The sequence below is a fragment of the Cyprinus carpio genome, chromosome B8 (assembly GCF_018340385.1).
Source record: "Cyprinus carpio isolate SPL01 chromosome B8, ASM1834038v1, whole genome shotgun sequence".
NCBI classification, from domain to species: Eukaryota; Metazoa; Chordata; class Actinopteri; order Cypriniformes; family Cyprinidae; genus Cyprinus; species Cyprinus carpio.
The window spans coordinates 5,473,637-5,493,047 of record NC_056604.1 but is presented as its reverse complement, the minus strand read 5'-3'; the positions used below and the strand labels follow the sequence as shown (position 1 = coordinate 5,493,047).

At 35.9% G+C, this 19,411-nt stretch overlaps 1 protein-coding gene and 1 pseudogene across 1 annotated transcript in view; both read right to left on the bottom strand.

Moving 5' to 3' along the window:
• The window catches only part of LOC109045602 (metabotropic glutamate receptor 6-like), a 200,175-nt gene that overhangs the window by 38,265 nt on the left and 142,499 nt on the right, over positions 1-19,411 (bottom strand). The window lies entirely within an intron of this gene.
• The window catches only part of LOC122138317, a 45,812-nt pseudogene that overhangs the window by 24,241 nt on the left and 2,160 nt on the right, over positions 1-19,411 (bottom strand).

Here is a 19,411-nt window from a genome sequence, read left to right as displayed (position 1 = left end):
AAGATATAAATATATATATACTATCTAAAGTCACCTCAATATTGGACAATGCCATTCTGTCCCCTGGATAGACCTTGTGTTGAAGGTTCTTGCTCTAGCTTGACTCAATACTTATGGTTATAAATGATAATATCTCTCTCCTGATGGAAGGAGCAGAAGAAAGACAGATTTACCATAGGCTGAACAAATCTGACACCAAATTTCTAGAATAGTTGAGCGAATGCTTTTTACAATGCCATGAAATGAAGTGTGCTTTTAACCTTTTCCTTAAAGGAAGTGTTCCAGGTTTCAATACAAGTTCAGTTCTTTTCAACAGCAAAAAAAAAAAAAAAAAAAAAAAAAAAACAAAAAACAGCTGCTGTTGCTTAAATCATTTTATCCCCATCCCTCAGTTTGTAAAACAAGCCCAAAAAAATCATATTTGTTATAAATGTACATCCAATGGAAGTCAACGGGGCATTTTTCAAGGTTCAAAAGCACATTGCAGCATTTAGTTGAAGCACTTATGTTAATTCTTCCATACAAAAAGCTGTTTTTTTGGTGGGGGGCTGCTAAGTTGTAATAATCCTTTAAGCGGTGAGACTGTTCTAGGCAGATGAACTTCTGCTGCGTTACTGACATAATTCCTTTGTTTGGATTTTCCTCTACGTAAACAGAGAAGGGTTCACTTGTTTACTGGCAGCACACATTCGTAAACAGCTGTTAAAAGAAATAACTGCACATGCCCTTCTACTGTAAGGCGCATTCTTTTTTTTCAACTTGGTGACCAGGTCAAAACTAAACTCTCTTCCTTAACATTGTCTATTGTGCATGCCATGCATCCAGCTGAATGTAAGGGTGATTTCACGCAAATACATCTGCCTGATAAGTAGGATAATCAACTGGGACTTCACACTGGCACAGTGGAAACTGTACTGATGACAGCCTGATAATTCAGTGTCTCGATGCATAATACATAGCAACTGACACAAGGAAAAAGTTCACACAAAAGCTATTCCTATAGTTCAACAAAAAAATAGCCACCATTTTCTCAGTTGAATTAAACTGCCACAGACATCAGTGCAATTACTGGACCATTACCTCACAATCAAATGGCAATTAGAGCGAAACTCTTACAGCCAAGGTGCCGGTGGAAACTCAATTCCTTTGGAGGGACTAATGCAATGATTATTTATGCACAAAGAAACCAGTTATAAATCTTAATCAAACTATAATCCCTTCATGGACCCATTGCATTGCAGTTTCTAAATGATTAATGCTCAACGCATGCAACCTCACAAAATGATTTCAGTCCTAAAAAACTCTCTCTGTTAAACATTTGTCCTGGTGATTTGCTTTCTCTTTCTTTTCTTAAGCTCTTCTTTTACAGACTCAATTTGAGTTTTCTGAACAGAAAGCCAGCAGCTTATTGCACCCAAAGGTCCTCTAATTTATTCATTTTTGCAGCTAAGAGCCTACTGATGTGTTTGCCAGACCCCCAGACTCTGTTATGGCTCCGGGTGAAGACAATGTAATTAAGGACAGAAACAAACTCACATAAGCACAAATACTTCTAAAAACCCAAGCTCGATTTTAGATTTTAGGATAGCAAATAAACAATCTTATAAACATTTAAAAGAATGGTTCACCAAAAAATGACCATTTGCTGAATATGTATTTACCCTCAGCCCATCCAAGATGTAGATGAGTTTGTTTGTTCTTCACAAAACAGATGTGGAGAAATGTAGCATTAGATCACTTGCTCACTGATGAATCCTCTGTGAATGGGTGCCGTCAAAAAGAGAGTCCAAACAGCTGATAAAACACAGCACAATAATCCACACCACTCCATCAATAAACATCAAATTTGCATGAAAACAACTCCATCATAAAGGCTTTTTTTATTTTAATCTGTTTGCGTTCCTGGACAAAATCATAATCCATAATCGGCTTTTTTCAAATAAAAAAAGCGATCTGCGTGTTGTTCTCTTACATCAAAAATCCACCAATGCAATTGTTTAGAACTGTTTCTAGACTGTTTTTGCTTATAAACTGTGTTTGATCTGTGCATATTACTTTCCACTCTCCAGATGTGATAACTGAAGAAAGCAACATTATAGGATACAGGATTTTACTATTTTTAGCCGAAAAGCTTAGTTTAAAGCTAAAACATCTTAATGATGTTTCTTACAAACACACAGATTTTCACTTTACAAGACATTAATTGATGGACTGAAGTGGTTGTTGGAATTATTGTGATGCTTTATCAGCTTTTTGGACTCTCATTCTGACGGCACCCATTCACTGCAGAGGGATCCATTGGTGAGGAAGTGATGGTAATGGATTTCTCTCAATTCTAGTTCCAATGAAGAAACAAACTCTTCTACATATTGGATGGACTGAGGGTGATCACATTTCCATTTTTGGGAGAACATGCTTAAAGTATCTTTTGTTGTTTAAACTCTGCTGTATTTGCTGCAGATTCATCCATCACTTGGTAAAAGTTAGTAATATAGCAACATGGAAAGGTTATGTGACATAAAAACTATGCAAACGTAAATGAAAATATGACTTACTCTTATGAGATGAACACATGAGGTGCAACGTCAGGGGAGAACATCTGCATGTAACTAAATTTTCATCTTTTGTCATTGTTTGAATAAAATCATTCTGGGCAAGTTTTGTAAAGCTAGATAACCTTTTGACTTGTTTTAGCAGCTACTGTACATGAATAATAAAACATTAGGTTTTTAAAAGTGCAGTAAGCGATTTTTAGAGAAATGCTGACTCTGATATTTGAACTCACACAAAAAAATACAGTGTCCCTATCCATAAGGATCACACCTCTCATCTTAATAGCTCCACCCCAAATTTCATACACAGTGCTAGCAACTCCCTCATTATGAGTGGGGGACTCCCCTTACTGGTGATCGCTTAGAAAGTGTGGCGTTTTGGTGTTCAGTACAATCCACTTTAAACAGCGTTTCTCAGAAATCACTTACCAGACCTTTTATGGAACATGCATTTGACTGCAACTCTGTAGCAAACCTTTAAATTTGGTTTATTATTCAAGGAAATATTTCTAATTTAGTTTAACTTGATGTACTAAAATATCTTGAAATGAAAATAAAATTAACAAGAACTACATAAACATATTTAAAAATAAGATTACAAAAATGACAAAAACCCAACAAATTCCCTTTAAAGATTCTAACAAAAAAATTAAATGAAAACAAAAAATATAAACTAATTTAAACTCTCATTAAAAACAATGAGTGATACTAAAATAACCCAGGTATCTGCATTGCTTTATGAAATGTAGTCAGATCCATTTTGGAATGCAAATATTCATGCAACTGCATAGCTAAAAGCATCTCATGTACTGCACAGAGAATATTTCAGACCTAAGTTGTTTCCACTTGAACATTTTCACATGCAAGTCTAAGCAAAACCACCATTTCAAAGATGTTCCTTTGAATTTCAGTAAGATTTGTAAAAAATAAATAAATAAATACTACACTTTAAATAATTTACGATGACTATTAGACAGACTAAAAATGCATCTCAAAAGAGATCAGGAGTCCACCAAAAAAAAAAAAAAAAAAGTCCTGCAAATATTAACTGCTGTTCGAATTTCCCTATCAGTCACATTTTCCTGCTTGCGTTCGCCAAATTAGGCAAAAGCTTTTAAGGGGTCATATGATGCGATTTCAAGGTTTCCTTTCTCTTTGGAGTGTTACAAGCTCTTGGTGCATAAAGAAGATCTGTGAAAGTTGCAAAGATCTTCTAAAGTCTCAAATCAAAAGAGATATTTCTTATAAAAGTTAAGAGATACCACACACCCCTTAAAACGGCTCATTCCTAACACGCCCCCGACCAATGTCTACGTCACTGTGTGAGAAGATTTGCATAACACCGCCCAAATGTTAACGCAAAGAAAGAAGGCGTAACTTTGATTCTCACTGTTGCCGCCAGCACCATGTCATGGAGACGCTGTTTCATTGTGAAAGCGAAAATACTTTGTTTGGGCTTTCAAAAGAGGACACAACTAGAAATCAGTGGTTAAGGTTGTATTTACAACACTGTCCAGAACAGTTCAACCCACTAATTTAGTGTGCAGCACATTTTATGAAGAACTGGTTCCTGATTCCTGGGAGAGAAAATGATGGCTTTTCTGACTCACGTCTGTTAAGTTACATATGTGTGATACACTGATGAATTTGTCAAACACGAGTTTATGGAAGCAGTACGAGTAGAGCTTGTTCGTTTGTTAGTTTCTCCAATCACAAATGCAGACATGGTTTTTATGTTTACGCGGCACGATGCAACGCATCGCGTAAAAACACAGTATGTATAAGTCATTACAATCAGTAATTATGTCCCCACTGGATGCAACAAATGCCTCCTTTGTAATGGGTTTTATTGTTTTTGTCTTGTCTCGCTGGTGCTCTGACCGAGACATGGCATCACAGTATGGCAAGGGGCATAACATTTCCGTCACACGCTTGAGGCATTCAGCCAATCACAACACACTGGATAGCTGGCCAATCAGAGCACTCCTCGCTTTTCAGACCGATGAGCTGTGTAAAAATCAACGCGTTTCAGAAAGGCGGGGCATAGAGGAGAAACGATAATGTACAGTATGTGGAAAATAATGTGTTTTTTGAACCTTAAACCGCATAAACACATTTAATTACACCAAATACAACAAAAAATAATGTTATTTTTAGAAACATCCTATGACCCCTTTAAGGAAACACCTTTGTTGTCTATAAAAACAACATGCTCGTGTTGAGTTCAAATAACAACCCCTGTCTCACATACAGTTGAATCTCTTGTTTGTTTTATAACCTCATGTGGACTGTTTTGGCCGAGAGGCAATCAAAAAATCCTCTGTTTCACATGTATCTGAAATCTGCCCCATAAAACTAAGAGTCAGCGAGACGGATCTCTGCAGAGGTTTTATGCCACATAAAGATGAGCCGTTAAAAATTGAGTACCTGAAGCTGTTTCAATGAGCCAGAAGCACTAAGTCGTATCATTAAAAAAACATCGTGGTTTGCTACATGTCCCATCCAGCCAGAACCACCACAGAGACGACATTTACACTTTATGCAAGTGCTGCACTGCAAAAGTTCCACCAACCTTTTTTTACTGCAGTTCATTGCGGTCTGTCGGGGGCTTATTGTGCTGCTTTCATTGGAAGGTCTTTGGGACCGCTCTGTATCCCACCATCAAATGAGTGTGTGTGTGTGTGTGTGTGTGTGGGTGTGTGTGTGTGTGTGTGTGTGTGTGTGTGTGTGTGTGTGTGTGGGTGTGTGTGCATCTGAGAGAAAGATGTCCTGAACGACTCAGAGAAAGACCGTATGTGTTTATGTGTACATACATGTATGACTCCCAGCATGCTCTGTTTCTGAAAAGGTATGCACTAATAAAGGTCTGTGCATGCTCACAGATGTGTCATCTCTGTCTGTTAAGCGTGAAATACTTAAAACCATCAAAACCATCGTTAAAATTAAAAAAACAAAAAACTCACCATGACTGTGGAAAGCATGAGATACAGCCCCTCTTGTGAATCTTACAGGGAATCTTACTCAAGAAAACTCTGAACTAAAAACTCATTCAAGCATCCCAATTCACAAACTATCTGTCCTAAACAGCATGTGAGATTAGAATAGTTCATCACAAATTATAGTTCATGGTTTTGACAGTGTGCCAAAGGTTCCTGGACTGGATTTCCAAGTGTGCATTGGATGCATGTTTTGTTTGGCTAACACCCCACTGCAACCCCTGCATAAAAAGAAGAAGTTTTGTGACCGTGCTATTTTTAATTTGTTCAGCTGTAGAAAAAATGGTTGCCAAAATCCCATACATAAATGTAATATATGACTAAAACTGCACTGTATCAAGAGTCATTCTCATATAGAGAGATAGATTGCCATAGGGAATCGATATTAATTTTGACAAATATAGTAAGCTACATTTTCATTCTTGCTGGCAAGATTAAGATGTTAGTAAGTTTATAACATATATAAAATCCCCATAGTAAAATTTTGTATATATGTATATGAATATCTTTATTGTGAATATTTTGTTATATGGCAATATATTTATCAACCATATATGGTCCAACAATACATATTTTTATTTAAATTATGCAACTTTATCAAAACAAACCCCATTTATTATAGAACCAAAAACATGTTTCTTTGTACTGTCAAAGCAGTTTTTAAATGTAGAAGCTTAATAATTAAGATTTTAGCATTTTAATTAAACTTTTTTTCTTGTTTAGCATTTAAGTTTTCAGATTGATTTTAAGACTTAAATGTTGACTTTTTTTGAAGGCCCTAAGTTCACCCACAAAAATGAAAATTGTCATTATTTACTTAATTTATCTGAAAACTTGTCTTGTACAACTTTTCTCCATGAAAACACAAAAGATGATATTTTGAAAAATGTTTCAGGGTTTTTTGTTTTTGTTTTTTTTTTTTTATATTTTTTTTTGTCAATTCAGTGAAATCAAGTGGGTGTTCAATTTTTGTACGGATCCCCAGCGTTCCTTAGATAAAAAAAAAATTAAGCAGGTTTGGAATAACAAAAAAAAAAAACATGACACTGAATAAATGATGACAATGTTTTGTTGCGATATAACAATATGAAATAAAACCCATTGTGTTTTTTCCAAATTTTATTCTAGTTTATTTTAAAAATCTTTTTGTGACGTTTGTTAAAAAATTAAAAACAAAAAAATAGTTTTGCATATTTAATTCAAGTTTGTGTCATAAAATGTCTTTGTGTTTGTCAGTGCAAAGAGTCCAAAAATAATCAGTCAGTGTCAAAGAGTCCGGCTAAATCCAACTGCTAAATCAAATAGAATCATTCCAAACTACTCTATGCAGAAAATGATGCAAAAATGATGCATACATGACTGGTGCTATGTAGAAAATAGCAAGATATGAGGAATATACTGTAGAAATAGCACAGTAGTAGTAGTATGTAAGCATACCCCTGCAAATCTAAAAAATCACATGCTTTACAATCAAAATCAGTGGAGAAAAAAAAAAAAAAAAAAAAAAAAAAACAAACTACTTTCTCAGAGAGATGCATAGCATTAGCAGAAGTATGGCAATTTGGGACACATCCACAGATTCATTACCTATCGCACAGTCATCTGTCTCAAACACAAAGACTGTCCACAAACAACAGGTGTTTTGGCGTCACAAACATCAAAGAAATTTCCAGAACCCTAGCATTGTGCTCACAATCTGTCTCATGATATTTTCATGATGTTTATCTGACCCATCAAACACATTCTTACTGATAGACTGTGTAAAAATATCAGCGAAACAACAGGCTTTTTCGTATGCAAAACATGGGCTAAATGGCTGTTTGAAAAAACTGTCCCAAGCATATTTAAACAACAAAAACATGATAAATGGAAAGAGGTGGCTGTCCAACCTTTGTCCATGCTTCAGCGAGCCAATCTGTAGACTGGAATAATCACTCGCGCTGATGCTGTGCCCCATCATCATACAGACGCAACACAAGGCGGTTAATGGAAGATCCACTGTACCACTGCTTTGTTCCAATTCGTTTCCAGACTTTATTCCACATGTGTTTCTCAATTAGAGGGTTGGCTACAGACAGCTGATCCCCACAGATACTTGCCTATTGTCTAACACCTTTCTATCATTAACAAACAGCAACAATGGGATAATTCCTGTGAAAAACTTGAAATGCACTTCTGGTTTTTGTGTTTTTTCAAATGAAATTTGAAAATTTCCTATTAAATCTGTTGGGAGAAAATAAATAAAGAAACATTGTATATAGACACAGTGAACTGGTGTTACAATATATACCATGGTATATTAACCTAATATAAAATAAGGCAAATGTACAGACTATATCAATTATTTAAATAAATTTGTAGCCTTTAATTGCTAAAGCAACTAAGATATATTGCTATAATCATGCGGTCTAATTTATTTTACATTCAATCTAAGTAATTCTTTACTTTCTTTCAATTCATACCCCTTGGCAGTTCTTCAAATTCCTTAAAGAAAACATGTCAAAGTCAAAGATTCCGTTATCAGGCACAAAGCATTTTTTGCCTGATGTATTTTTAGTGTCATTTTTCGGTTTGAAGGACTATCAGGGTGCATGTGGGTCATATACCATAGTTTTAATAAACATGTTAATATTTTAATTTTTAAAGATGCCTTTGATATTTTGTATTTATAACCAGCTTATTGGATCACCTAAAACATGTAACAAGCATGCATTTGACAAAGGGCAGAAATCAACTAAAGGGGCTTAGCAATGTCCTGTAGAATGAGATTACAGCATTTCCATGACAACTGTGAACTGGAAATGCTGGATTCAAAAAACAAAAACAAGCTGTATTCTTTCTTCAATCCATCACGAATAAACACGTGAGGCCTCGGCATTCATGCTGCGATCGCTTTAATCTGACATTACAGGTTTGTGGTCCCCTACACTGCTCCAAATGCTTACTCAACTTCATCCTCTCCTAAAATTCTTTAGGAGAAATAAAAATAGACAAAGCGAGTCCATTCTAAGCACATCAAGAGTATAATGCTGCAAAATGAATGTAGAGAGCAGCTCAGATCATTCCGAGAAATAGTTCCGATCGTATCTCTGATTGCAGACTAAGCAGAAGCAAATCTGAAATCTCCATTTGCTCTCCACTTTTTCATAAAAGAATCAAATGAGATATTAAAAAGACCTCAGACTTTCTTTCCCGTGGGTCTCTGTTGAACATTTTTGCTTTGTCAGAGCAATTCCATTCACGATCAATCAGCCGATCATCCCACACATTGCTTTGTTCATAAAATGGGGTAGGGAGCTCTTTAAAAAGCTCAATATTGCACATCACAGATGGGTTAGGAAGCTCAAATTGTATTATGACATAAAAACATCTTCTTCTCTTGGGGTTTTAACGAGTGCACACCAGAAGCGTGGGTGGCATATAGAAGCAGCTCTGACTCTGTTGTCTTTGGCTGCAGCTAGAGAGAAAGAGCTAAAAAAAGCTTTATTAGTCTGTCACTCGGTCGACTCTCATAAAATCAATTTCCACATTTCACCTTACAAAAGAGGAAAAAACTCTCTACATGCTCTCAGAACAATATGTCGACTACCATTTCAAACATAAGAACCAGCACTTTTAGGAAGGGATTTGGAGTCCTATGGAGACTTGAGGATATAGGGGAGCAGAAGTGGCCTTAGCCATAAAAAAGCTTACACTAGGGGAGCAAATCTGAAGGGTAAGTCACCAGAGATTCCCCTCGTTCCCAGGCAGGGAGTGTCCATGCCATGTGTTCTCAGACAAGCCTAATTTTTACGCAATATAGAGAGCCGCAAAGTATGATCCTCTTGGGAGAAAGTTGGAGCAGTTTCAGGACAAATAATGCATAGTTGTTCACACTTGTTTAAAGCTCCCTCAGCTTTTGTTTGCTTAAAGGGAAAATGTGCATGGGTTTTGTGCTTTTGTGGGTAAATTCTGATCATAAATGCCCAATCCACAGCCTAATAGTCTGTACCCAAGCAGTTCTCGCTGGAGTTTCTCCATGCTTTGTTGTAGCAAACACACAAAAATGCACTGATTACACAAGTAATGTGCTCTCTCTTATCTTTGTCCAAATTGAGCTTGATCCAACAACAATCCTACTCTCCAGTTTTTTTCCAACAAACAGGAGTGGACACTCTGAGTCACAAGTTCACTCATGCATGTGCAATATTATTTAGTTACAGGAAATGTTTACTTAGCTATTATTGAGCTGAAGAAAGGTCATGGCAGGGGTTAAAGCTACACCACAGTACACTGGGGGGTCAAACTGGGGTTTGGAATAATTAAGATTATTCATGTTTTTGAAAGAAGTCACCGATTCTGCATTTACTGAACAAAAATACAATAAAAACAGTACTATTATGAAATAATGGTTCTAGTTAAAATAAGAGTTTTCTATTTAAATATATTTTAAAAATATAATATGTGACCCTGGAGCACAAAACCAGTCCGCTGGGGTATAGTTTTTAGCTTAATAGCCAAAAATATGCATTGTATGGGTCAAAATTACTGATTTTTTCTTTTATGCCAAAAATCATTAGGTAATTAAAGAAGTAAATATCATGTTTCCATTAAAATGTGTTCATAAAATTTCCTACTGTAAGAATATCAAAAGAAACTTAATTTTTGATTAAGTAACATGCATTACTAAGGAAGAACTTAATTTGGAGAAATTTAAAGGTGATTTTCTCAGTATTTATCAGGATTTTTTTTGCACCATCAGATTCCAGATTTTTAAATATTGACAAATCCTAACAAATCTATCAATGGAAAGCTTATTTATTCAGCATGTATAAATCTCAGTTTCGAAAAATTAACCCTTATGACTGGTTTTGTGGTCTAGGGTCACATTTATTCCTGTGGATCATAAAGCTGAATTTTTTAGCAGCCATTACTCAAGTCATTTTTATTATTTAATGAAAACTACTTTAGAAGAAAAGCATTTATTTAAAATAAACATTTTGTTACATTTTCAACACTATAAATTCCTATAAAATCAATTCATACCAAATGAAAAAATAAAAACATAAAAAATTAAAAACATTTTATAATCTTACTCCAAAATGGTTGTGTATCACAGTTTACAGAAAAATATGAAGCAGCACACCTGTTTTCATCACTGATATTAATAATAAATGTTTCTTGAGCAACAAATCAGCATATTAGAATGATTTCTTAAGGATAATGTGACACTGAAGGCTGGAGGAATGATGCTAAAAATTAAATTTTACAATACATTCAAATAGATATATTCAGAAATAAACAGTTCTTTTAAATTGTAATAATATTTTACAATATTTCCATTTTTAATGTATTTTATCAAATAAATGCAGCCTTGGTGAGTAAAAAGGAAACAAAATAGCTGATGTGTTGTTGTTCCAGGAATTCTAGAGTGTAGTTCAAGGATGTTGATCCACGAACATATAAGTGTTTTGACAAATTATATTTAATATTTTTTTGTTGTTTTGTTTATCATCCTAATGTTTCACCATTCTCATGGTGTTTAATCATCCTCATGGACAGAGAGAATTACAGAACAATAGAAACGATACGTAGAGCGGTAGACAGATAAACTGACAGATAGAGTAATATATACAGTAGTATGTATATATACAGAATGATAGGAATGGTAGATAGAACAGTAGATAGAATGATACATGAAACAACATAACAACAAAACAATAGAACAACAGAATGATAGATAGGCTGATAGATAGACAGACACATATAGATAGATAGATAGATAGATAGATAGATAGATAGATAGATAGATAGATAGATAGATAGATAGATAAAATAGATGGATAGATGGATAGATAGATAGGATAGATAGATAGATAGATAGATAGATAGATAGGATAGCTGGTTTCCAATTTTCAATTCTGAATGTTGCACAGACTCACACACTCACTGTCATATGAGTGAGTTCTTACCTCAAACAGCCGCCAGGACATTGGCCCACCATGATGGACACTGAGCTTCCCTGATGCCCCTATCCACACCACCAGCGCTCAGGCTTGCGTGGCTGATCGGTTGTTAGCCGTTGGAGCAGCCGGATGTCAGGCGTGTCTTTCTGAATGAGGGGCCTGGACAAATGTCAGAGACTGCTCTAGAAGCGTTAAGTGTCCCTGGAACATGTGCATCGAGGATCCGGGCCCCCTAGGCGTGATGTTGGGCAGCAGTTCTGGGTCGCTGTGCTGATCTGGTCCGATGCGTGCATCATGGCCTCCCAACGGTGCATTCCCTTCTCCTTCTTTATTTCTCCACATGGGACTCCTGCATGACCCCTGGCATGGACTGGGAAAAGGCCCCTAAGGTGATGATGAACAGATTTTGATGGAATGTGGATGCGAGTGCTGGTGTACTGATGAACATGGGCCTTAGCCTCCTCTACCTACAGAATCGACAGGAGGCGCAGCCATGTGGTAGAGTGACAGCTGCTCCAGCTTAAAACCCGGAACATCCTGACCTGATGGTCCAAAGAGAGCAGAGGAGGATGTGATGTCATAATGACCTGGAATCAAACACGCAAGTGTTCATCCACTATCTGAGGAACCTGTCAGAAATAAACAAAAATATGTACATTTAGGAAAAATGGCCAGTGCAAATTACTGAAGTGATGATTTCTTTTTAAAACTTTTAATTGCCTATTTTTTAAGTTTTCTTCTTGAGTGAAATTGTGATTGCAATTTAAAATGCTTTTTTCTCTTTTTTGTTTATGGGCTGCTGTACAATATCAATTTTACTATAATAATAGTAACTAATAATACACATAATAATATTAAATAAAAAGGTTAAATAAAATAAAATTCCCATTGTGAAATTACACTGTAATATATATATATATATATATATATATATATATATATATATATATATATATATATATATATATATATTCAAGTTTATTTGATATATATGTGAATACATATTAAAGAATGCTTGATATAAATATTTATTAAATAGTATATTAAACAAAAAAAATAACTTTTTATTTTTTTGGTGACTTATTATTGCAAATGTTTAAATAAAATAATAAATATTACTATTATAAAATTGCACTATAAATACAAAAGTGTAAAAAAATGCATATATTAAAAATATATTTAAGAAAAAATACTAAGGCAATAATACTACAAATACAAATACATTTAGGTTTAATTTTTAGCCAATGTCTGAGTCTTAACAATTAGCCTTAATTCCTTTTTATTTTAATTTCCAAGTATTGTGGATTTTGGTTTTATTTCCAATAATTTCTGCCACCCCTATTTCTAAATATTTAAACTCCTTGCATGAAAGTTCTTGTATGTAATTTTTGACTTGGGCCAGTAAATAACTGGCCATGTCAGAAGCTTGAACTTTTATGTCAAATCGGCAAACCTCTGTTCTGTAATGTTGGAATTTAGTAGATTCACAGCACCTGATGACAATGATTCTACAACAATGTTAGCATGGAAAAGGCTTGAACACTCAAAAACACTTTTAAAAACGTAATTTGAATTCTAGCACTCTTTAACTATTCATGCCCAGTGGATAAACATATCATAAATAAGACCAGATACAGCCTTTGTAAAGACACAGGCTCTAGCCCTCAAAGTGTCCGCTGGGAATGGCACTGCACTGAAACGCCAGAAACTGAGAGTGGAGAGTAGTCTGCATGCAGGAAGCCCGGGGAATGAGCCTAACTGCTCTGATGTGTAGTGATTGTAAGACCAGCTGTGGAAAGAATGTACTCCAAAGGGGTCTGGGAAAAGGGTCCAAAAGATGGAAATTGAGCCAAGAATGGGAGAGATCAGAAGCTGGTAACTTAAACTCCAATACAAAGAAAAGTTATCCTTACTGCTGAGGAGCTGACAGGAAAACAAAGCCCTAGCCCAGGTGGATGATCATACAGCTACTCCAGAGATGCAAAAAGAGAGAGATGCACTGAGGAAAGATGCGTTTGTACATGAACAAAAAGACAGGATGAATCATCATGAAACGCAAGAATGAAGTTTCTTCGATTATTTCTTTGGTTCTTTTTAATTGTGATGATTTTGGCTTACATTTAACAAAAAACCCACCAATTCACTATCTCAAAGTAGAATACTTCATAAGACCAAAAAAAAAAAAAAAAATTTTAGTGAATTGTTGGCCTTCTGGAAAGTATGTTAATTTACTGTACATGTACTCAATACTTGGTAGGGGCTCCTTTTGCTTTAAGTACTGCCTCAATTCATTGTGGCATGGAGGTGATCAGTTTGTGGCACTGCTGAGGTGGTATGGAAGCCCAGGTTTCTTTGACAGTGGCCTTCAGCTCATCTGCATTTTTTGGTCTCTTGTTTCTCATTTCCTCTTGACAATACCGCATAGATTCTCTCTGGGGTTCAGGTCTGGGTGAGTTTGCTGGCCAGTCAAGCACACCAACACCATGGTCATTTAACCAACTTTTGGTGCTTTTGGCAGTGTGGACGGGTGCCAAATCCTGCTGGAAAATGAAATCAGCTTCTTCAAAAAGCTGCTCAGCAGAAGGAAGCATGAAGTGCTCTAAAATTTCTTAGTAAGCGGGTGCAGTGACTTTGGTTTCAAAAAAACACAATGGACCAACACCAGCAGATGACATTGCACCCCAAATCATCACAGACTGTGGAAACTTAACACTGGACTTCAAGCAACTTGGGCTATGAGCTTCTCCACCCCTTCCTCCAGACTCTAGGACCTTGGTTTCCAAATGAAATACAAAAACTTGCTCTCATCTGAAAGAGAGGACTTTTGGACCACTGGGCAACAGTCCAGTTCTTCTTCTCCTTAGCCCAGGTAAGCTTCTGCCTCAGGGTGGCTTAACAAGAGAGAGGAATCTGACAACTGTAGCCAAATTCCTTGACACGTCTGTGTGTGGTGGCTCTTGATGCCTTGACCCCAGCCTCAGTCCATTCCTTGTGAAGTTCACTCAAATTCTTGAATAGATTTTGCTTGACAAGCCTCATAAGGCAGCGGTTCTCTCGGTTGGTTGTGCATCTTTTTCTTCCACACTTTTTCCTTCCACTCAACTTCTGTTAACATGCTTGGATACAGCACTCTGTGAACAGCCAGCTTCTTTGGCAATGAATGTTTGCGGCTTACCCTCCTTGTGACAGTGATTGTCTTCTGGACAACTGTCAGATCCCAGCAGTCTTCCCCCATGATTGTGTAGCCTAGTGAACCAAACTGAGAGACCATTTTGAAGGCTCAGGGAAACCTTTGCAGGTGTTTTTGAGTTGATTAGTTGATTGGCATGACACCATATTCTCATTTTGTTGAGATGAATTGAATTGGTTTTTTTTGTTAAATGTGAGCCAATATTATCACAATTAAAAGAACCAGACTTAAACTACTTCAGTCTTTGTCCATTGAATTTATGTAATACACGAGTTTCACAATTTCAGTTGAATTACTGAAATAAATGAACTTTCCCACGACATTCTAATTTATTGAGATGCACTTGTACATGCTTGTCATCTGCCTGAATCAACAAATTTAAGTATGTTTCTAATGATTTTGTTTTTCATACATTCTCTGGAACAGGGTTATTTAACTAACATTTAAAAAATAAAAAACTCAACTACAACTAAAAATTTTTTTTAATTAACGTTAAAAGAATTCAAATAAAATATTAAAAATATATTTTTTAATTTTTAATTTTGCTTGATGTACTAAAATAACGATAACTGAACTAAAATTAATAAAAATCATATAGATATAAAAAAAAAGCTACTAAAAATAGAAAAACACAACAAACATCACTTTGGAAATTTAATTAAAATTAAAAGAAAAACAGAAAATATAAAAATAAATGCAATTCAAAATATTAATTAATATATTTAATTAATTAATAAAAAAACTATATCAATGATTCTAAAATAAAACTGCTGTGGTGGATTATGCATTTTGAAGATAAAGATAATTCCTTTGTCTTACTAGACTAATTTAATAACTAGAAATGTATGCATCCTATCTACTTTTTTTTAATCTCTTATATCTTATTTTTTAATAAATAATATATTTCATAATAAAATGATAATAGTAAATATTATTTCTTAAATATTATCATTTGGCAAAGTTTGACTGGAAATGACATGTGGAGACATAAGCAATAATTACTTTAATTGTTCTTTGCTTTCTTTACACATATACTTTTACATATGGCTTACTCTGAATATCTTTTTGTTGTATCATTGGTAGCCAAATGCATTTACTTTTGAAAAACTTTATTAGGTCAAAAGTAAAAACATGACGAAATATAACCATAAAAAGGCATTTGATAAGTAGCAAAATGAAGGTAAAAAGCTTAATACTGAGGTTTCAGATTTTTTACATCACCCTCTGGACTGATTACTGAATCAGACTGCAAAGTTTTTATACAAACTTGGATTCAAAATGAACAGTATTACATTTACTTTATAGAACATACAATGTAGCGAAAGATGTGGGACAATTTAGCATGCTGCTGTGTGTGAAAGTTTCTCATGATATACTGTATATACTGTTTAAAAAAAATAGGTAGTATATATTGTGCAGTATGCAAATCCAACAGTATACACAAGAATTTCTATTCCGAACACAGAAGCCATGGTTTATGCATGAGAGTGGAAGGATAAATCATTGAGCTGCATCTGACAGCCTTGTGAACCTCTTAGTAGCGAGGGCATTAGATTTTGATGGAAATTTTACATCACACTCAGGAGCCATACAGCTGTAGCGACGGCACCTGTTTTGCCAGAAAGGTTTCGAAACTACGAAAGCATCTATCCGGTGACGGGCGTTATGCAGCAATCTCCCAGGTATCCAGGACTCCTGCTGTTCCAGTAGTCGCCTATGAGCCCTGATTGTACTTTGAGGAGGTGGAAACTGAGGATCGAATTTGCCTCTCAATAATTTAACTAAATCCTAAAACTGTCTACTTGCTCTTTTCGCCAGCTTCTGGCTGGCCTGCCTGCCTGCCAAAGGGTTTCCTTTTTGACCCATTCAACTGATACAACTTCAGATTGAATATCTAGCAGTGTCCCTTTACTGTTACTGGCACTTTGTTCCCTTATATGATCTGGAGATGTGTGTGCTTGAGTGTACCAAGCACCCCACTGCTATTTCTGAAATTAAAAGACATATTTAATATTGCAAACTAATTGTTTTGAAAGTGGGTTCATTTCATCAAAGTAATTTGATTCTGGGTTGGCACTAAAGTGGCAGTGGCACGACGTCAGACGATAATCAGAAGGAGACAAGCTTCCCTGCCTCTCTCTCTGGTAAATATCATTTTCACGGTGATAAAACATCATTTGAAGCTGTTAAACATAATGGGCTGTTTCAATAATCCATGGTGGCATCATGTAATCACAGTAATCACTGTTTGTGAAGGGCTGCGTGCGGTTGGCACTCGCAGTGCAGCAAACGCATACGGTAATGTGGCATTAATGTAAACGCAAGATCGCTTTGTGCATTCAGAAGGGGCAAACGGCTTTCAACAGGACACATCCCAATGGTGATCCCAAACAAACCTGTAAACAAGCAATAAAAGCCACCAATGAAAAGCCCACCCCAAGTGAATGATAAAAGCAGCATGTTTATGAGGCATTTCAAAGGGAGAGGAAAGCACTTTCTAAATCATTTGCACATCAGAGACGCTAATATGCAGTCAATAATAGCAGTCTGCAGACTATTATACTGGATTTCTGTCATTCACTGCGAGTTTCTTTGCTATTCCTTCAACATATGCAATTAACTTAAGTATTATATGACTCTACGGACTTGATTTAAAGTAGAAAGATTGGCCTAATAATAATTTCTTATCACAGTTTCTTAATCCTCTGCCAAAAACATGATATAGTTTTATATCATGTTCAACCAAAATCCCAATTTCATTTCGTAGTCTGCAAACAGAGTCTCAGTTAATGCTTTTAAAAATTATCAGCTGAAACTATTAATGCCCATTCGGGTGTCTGGTGGTGACAAATGGTGAGGTCATTCCCAGCGTGACATACTTACTCAAGATAATGTGATCACTCTTCAGAAATGAAGGGCTGGAATAATGGACAATACAACATATCATTGGGGGCCTTTTTTCCTTGGTAACAGACCTCAATCTTGCAGCTGATATCCAATAGGAGCCATTAAAGAGAGAAGTTTGAGAGAACTCGTTCCGAAATGATAGACTAGACGGAGTCAAAGTGACCAGCACAAAAAAGGGTGTCAATGTACCTGGATTAAGATGGACCATTCTGCAACAATGAGGTCAGCGGTTCAGATATAAGCTGAGGCTCTTTGCAACAGACTGTCCGTAATAGTTGTAACGGGACTGGGAGTATTTTGAAACCTCATTCATCTTCTTGTTCAGGAAATAATGGAAAGAAGAAATTCTGCAAATCCCGCATTGTGCAGCAAACAATATAGATGTGCAGCAAAATACAGCCCAGTCTGAAATACCGCACACTTCAGTGACGTAATGGTGCATAAAATGGCAGGTAATAGTCCGCATCAGGCAAAAGGGCGCATTGAGGGTGTGCTGCGGCCTTAAAGAGATCCCTTCAGAATCACAAAATGGCAAATAAGCTACAGTCTCTGTGGATTCACTGACACATACAAGAGACGACCATCGTAAGAAATATGCTCTATGTCAAACAGCCAATGCTACTGTACATGCACGGCTTTTTGGTTACAAAAATGTAACTCCTAAAACAATCTTATAAGGATGTGCGATATTTAGGATTTTCTTGCTACCTAGTCAGCATTCTGTAAAACCTAAATATAGAGTGCCGGAGTGCAGATATATTTTTGTAAGCCAACCCGTAAGTTACCATCACCCTGGTTCCAGAGACAAAATGCAATTTCCATTGGCTTTTGGATTATTGCAGGAAATATAAACAAACCAGACAGGAACAGTGTTGCCAGATTGGGTGGGTTACCCAATCGGGTTACCCATCATTTGCACATGCTTTTGAGTCTTACAGTTTTAAACTGTGAGACCGCTTTCTGTGAGCTCACACCCAAAGCACGCACACATAGAGCCGCATCTGTGTTCGTGCACCTACATAATTAAGTTGTGTTGCACCTTATTGCCAAATACATACAAAATGATATAGTCACATTTATATTAAAAATTGTCTAAATGTTGTTGGTTATAGTCTATTAAGTGAATGTAAACAGTTGAGAAACAAAATTTATGTGACTTAAAGAGATAGCAACCTAAATAAACCTGCTGCTGTCTGTCCCTAATGTTTATTTAATTATACATTTAAGACTAACCAGTGTTATTTCAAAGTTAAATATATTATTCAGTTTCTGTGGTATTTCTGTACCTGAATATTACTGTTAAACTAAGACCATATATATCCAATCTGGCAACACTGGACAGGAATGTAGAGTAACGTCGGCAGACTTAAAATTGAGAAATGGTGTGTACTGATGTCTTTTCGCGCTTGAAACAAATTCCTTCTGATGTTCATTCATCTTTATTTTGTGCTAGAACTAGTACAGAGGAAGCGATGTTCGGTTCACGTGCCGCTTGAACTTGAGGCTCTACAGCGATCTGTCATGACACATTAAAGAGCCACAAATCGGTATTTATTTATTACAAGCAGCATGGCTTGTCAGACGTAGCAACAGTAACTAAGGGAGGCGGGTCTTTCCAAAGGGTCAGTTGACCCTTATGTAAAGTTCTTACTATTCTAACATTAACTCTTTTTTTATATTCTTTACTGTAAAAAAAAGTTTTTCAAAGTTGGAAATAAAACAAAGATTACTAGAGTATCCCCCCCCCCCAAAAAAAATACTATTCCAGTCTTTCTATTTAAAAATTTCATGTTTAATTCAGTGTGTTACTTGTGGTTTCTT